Below are 5,300 nucleotides of genomic sequence, written 5' to 3'. Positions count from 1 at the left end.
AATACCAATTAATTTTCGCAAATATAAATACATCTTTCATATTTCATCATTCAAATCAGTTACTAAATCGCCAATAATTAAGCCTAAGTACCTGGTTAAACAAAGTAATTCTGCTGATGATTGTCTTAATTTTATTTTTTCGGCACCTTTTTAGCTCTTAAAAAAAAAAATTAATTGAGGTTTATTTTTTCTATCATTGCTTCCATAGTCAAATGATTAGAATATACATACATATATTATGGTCTTTTATAATGGCTGCTGTATATATAGGCTACATATGTGTGTCGGATCTCCCCTCCCCATTTCTCGATGACAAATGCAGAGGCCTCGAGGCCGATTTGCCCGTGGCTCGAGGCAATGCGTTATTACCAATTGATGCCTTGCATTCGGCGCTCGGTCTCCTTGCGATAATCACGTAACTTTCTTTGCTTTCTACCGATGGTGATGTGTCGTGCGATAATCGCACGGACCACTTAAGTTCGGCGCACAATCGTCGTGCTGCATACGCAAGAAAAGTTGTCGTGGTCGATACGCACGAAGACCGACCTCCAAGCGTAAAACCCGAGATTTGTCTCTCCGTGGTGCAAAAATGAGCTGTTCTAGTGATTTCTATCTTCTCAAATAGTCTTTGAAAATAAGGGGGGGGAGGGTAGTATATGATATACTCTATCAATATGTGAGAAGTTAGTTTAAGCGATAAAATATTTAAGAACTTTTTTTTTATGCATTTCTATTTGGTTTGGGGTTATTGGGTTATTGGGTTATTGGGTTATTATTGTAATCGAGTAAAATGGAATATTTTGTAGATATGCAAGGTTTCAAGAAACCAAGTAATGATCACGTGCTCAAAGAATTGGCAATCCTTCTTCGCAATGCTAATGATACGGAGGCACAAGTATTTCTGTTAAAAGCACCTTTTACCTGGCGTAAGTAACCGCAAAAGTATAAATATAAAAACTTATACCTTGAACTTTGCTATCACGGACTAACATGGGACTAAGGAAAAATTGAGTATACAGAGATTAGAAACATTTCACGGGAAAATCTTGAAAATGCTGTAAAAATATTTGTTATTGAAGAACTGAAACAAAAGTGGCTTGAAAGATTTGGCTTTGAAATCACTAATATGACAGACTATCCACCGTTTGAACTCCCAAGATTGGTCACTGCTTGTTCTCATCACAACGGAGCCTATAAATCAATATGTGTGCTCTTTATAATGTTAAGCGTATGAAAAAGTTATATTTAAATATGGAATGGATTGACGTTGATGATGATGTTGACGAGGAGTTGTAAGCATTAATATACTGCAGCTGTAGAATAAGGTGTGTGTATATCTTACGAACACAGTTTTGTACATTTATGTAATAATTTTTTTATGTCAAATAAACTATTTGTAAAAAAATAAAACTCAAAATGTGTCAAGATTAATTTTTTTCATATCCCATAATGATCTTTATACTTAAATTTCTACCAAACCTAAACCTAATAATTTAGTACATGGGAAAAATGCAGTGTTGCTGTGAGTTAAATCTCCTACGAGCTTAAACAGAGTACCTAAACCAGACAGATGCATTCAAATATGAGAGTTTTTTTTAACTGAAGCTGTGTGCGCACAAAATTTAGAGCATAATATAAAGGAGGGTATATATTTCAGCTAACCTTGCTATGGAATTCATTCCTTAAATCATCCTCGACTGCGAAGCATATCGTTCAAACTTCAAAGGATGGAATACATTGTAGACGTTCAGGGTTTCAAAACCTGTGACAACAAATTTATTTTTAAAGAAATTTTGTATGTTGCATGAACTTGGGAAAAAAAATTCCATGCCTATTGTAATTGTACTCAAGCCACTTTTTGCGTGGGAAAATTTATCATTTTGGGACAGAAGGCAAAGTCAATGGTTGATAACCAATTTCCATGGCATAAGCTGGAATTATGGCAATGTTCCTTATGAAGGAGGACTGAAAGTTTTTAAAAACGAGCTGGTTGACGCTGTAAAGGTGTACGTTAAGGGCCTCGAGAAAAAAAATATCTTCAAGAGAAAATACCATATATGCAGGTAATATTATTCTTTAATATAAAATATATAATAAGCGAGTTGGTTACTTATCGTTCCTACCATTTAGAGTCATTAATATCGAGGAGTAAGAATGTCCAGCCCTAGCAAAACTAACCAAGGACTATTTGCCATGTCGATTCCACAGCTTTAGTAGTAACTCTTCATGTGCCATAAGAAATATCTAGGTAATAAAAGATTGGATGCTGCAGGATAATGTGTTAAAAATCATGTACAAAGCAGTTTTTTTGCAATCAAATTATACTAATATTTTAGAAAAAAACTTTCTATATCGACTGAATTTTCAATAAACAATTTTCTACTAAAAATTTCTTTATCCTAAAAACCTTGTCTGCAGCATAAGCAGAAGCATAAACAACTTATACAAAAACTTCCTGTAACTAATAAAGCATCGCAAACAGAGAGAGCTCCACGTTCAAGTTGCTCGTGGTATCAAAATAATGCAGCGCGCACTGATAAAAGCGGCTGTGAAAGAGATGAGCTCCATCTCCCAAAAAACTCAAGCAGCGCGCCGATCATACCAAGAACCCACAAAACTCAAGCAGCGCGCCAATATATCAAGTGGCGCGCGCAGATAAAATAAAGCCGTGCAAGAGAGCTCCATCTCCCGCAAATTAGAACTCAAGTAGCGCGTAACGTAGAAAAACAAAAGCGCCCACTGTCCCATCTCAACCCGGAAACCTAAAAACGTCTTAAAGAGTTTGTGGAATGGTCTAAAAATTGGACGACACATCCAGTATGCTAGAGCAAATGCGGCAAATTTGAGACACTTGGTATGGATCACTATATGTTTTATTGGCTTTTATTTGCAGTTAAAGATAATTATCTTTAACTGCAAATTGTTTATTACAGTTATTTGAATATCTTAAAGTAGAGTTGAACAATCCAGAGTCTGAATTAGCAACTGGTCTCTGTAACTAAGATAGCGTTAAACATTGTAATTCTAAATGTCAAGGTAGAGATGGCTTTAATGCTAATCCAACTTGTCGGATACCGTCTAAATTTTAGACACATTATGTTAACTGACTTGATCGACACTCGTCAGCACGGAAATGTTCAAACAACAAAATCAAATTCACTGATAAATACAAAAAAATACTGAATAGGGCGATAAAAATGTGGACTCGTTAGCAGCTGTTGCAAACAATTTACCTGATTTAGAATTTGCCGAAATACAAGAACTTTTGCAAGCAGCCAAAATGATGGAAACATTTTTACCCATAGACTCATCGAAAAAAGTAGATTTTGAAACCAAAGGCATGTATGAGAAAAACGCTGTTACTTACTTGAGTGGTTACACTGCTAAAAATGCTTTAAAAAATAGTAAATGTCCTGATTGTAAAAAAGTATTTGTTAAAACTGTGGAAGAAGTAGTTACTGTTGACGAACTTGCAAGTAGTCGAATATGGAATACATATAAATATTATAAAATTAAATAGTTAATCACATCTATTTCGTTATGAGGATCGTAACACACTGTACTAATTTACAATGTACGTGCTACAATACAAAATTTCTATTTCCTACTATTTACTACGTTATCATTAAATATATGTATAAATTGTTAAGATATTTCTAAGTAGACGCCCTACACTGTAATTTACAAAATTTTTTGTGGTTTCTGTGTTAATCAAGTAAACCTGATGATATTAGCCTTAAGACTAACGAAACGTTCCTCAAACAATCATCCAACATTTTGGAGTTTTTTTTCTGCTTGATGAGCTTTTGACTGATCGTGTGCTTAATGCGCTGCCCCTCAAGTCATTATGGAAACAACTAAGACAGAGATTAGTAGGGAGATTGCTGACTGCCATGCTACGGAGTATGCCCACTTTTTTCCACTGTTTTGAGCGCCCCGTCGCAGCCAAGCGGCTGAACCAGGCGCACATTTTTTTTTTTATTTAAGAAGCACGGTAGGAGTATGTGCTTACGAGAAGAGGAATGGATTCGCGTGGAAATGGGCATATAGGCGCACATTTTGGAGACGCGTGGAAGGGGTATATACCGAATGTACGCCTTCGAGGAGAGGAGTGGAGATGTCGACTATAGCTATATCGCTGAGCGACATACAGCCAGAACAAGCGACGACACGAGTTTTTCTCTTTTGACTGCTACCGAGTATATATATGCTGTATATTTAACTGACTCTTGCTCTCGCTCTTGCTTCATCAATATGTATCAATCTTATTTAATTTAATCGTGGAACCGTGGAATCATAATTACATGCACAGACTTTTGTTTTTTTTTTCCTTTCTTCCCCGTACTTATAATACTTATTTTAAAATCCAGTAATATTTTGAGAAAATATTTAGCTTTTTTTTTTAAGGATAACAGTTCAGCTATAATCACCAATTTAATACTTTTACTCAACATAACCGCTGTAAACTGTAGGACAAGCTCCAGAGGATATCTATGAACATATGTGACTTTGAAAGCCATATCCTGTGTCCTTTGGATAGCCAAGGCGGTTAAGGCTTATGCCGCTTCGTGGATTGTTTTGCAATCTTGGGTTTGATTCCACATCTTGGCAGATTTTTTTTTTTTTTTTTAATTATGTAATCAATTATTTTGTTTTTATTTCTTTTGCTTAAGTTTTGTTTAAAAATATATGTGACGTCAATATTTTTTTTTCCGATACTTTAAAATAGATATATTTTTAATATTAATTCTATGAACTAACTTGTTACTTTGATACTTCCTGTTAGCAAGGCCATTCCAGATTTTATAATACTAAAATAACTTTTAAGGATATGAATACAATTAATACATTTTAAAACTCCTACAAAATTATAAAAATCCTATTTACAAAAGAAAAAAGCTGGAGGCAGAAGAAAACTTCTACTTTTATTGCAATAATAATTAATATGATTATCACCAGCAAAGTACAACCTACATTTAATTATACGCAAATATTTGTCTATAATATGAATATATATCATATATTTCTTGGCTCATATTTACATTCCTTATTAAAACCTTGTGGTTATTACATTGACATCATATATACGTACTACACACATATACAAACATTAACGTAGATTCTGTAGTCTTTATCAATAGTGGATTTTTGATTACAGATTCTTACAGAGACTGAATAAAACATTTTTTATTCAATACATAGTAGTTTCAACCACTTATAACTCGGAGTATGGATTTAAAAAAAAATTGTTTTTTGTGTAATTAATAAAACTTGTTGCCTACAATAATATTATTACTGTA

Source organism: Copidosoma floridanum, unplaced genomic scaffold, assembly GCF_036245765.1.
Source record: "Copidosoma floridanum isolate Cflo_tuat_1 unplaced genomic scaffold, Cflo_Japanese_pri ptg000034l, whole genome shotgun sequence".
NCBI classification, from domain to species: domain Eukaryota; kingdom Metazoa; phylum Arthropoda; class Insecta; order Hymenoptera; family Encyrtidae; genus Copidosoma; species Copidosoma floridanum.
This window is presented reverse-complemented; position numbering follows the sequence as displayed.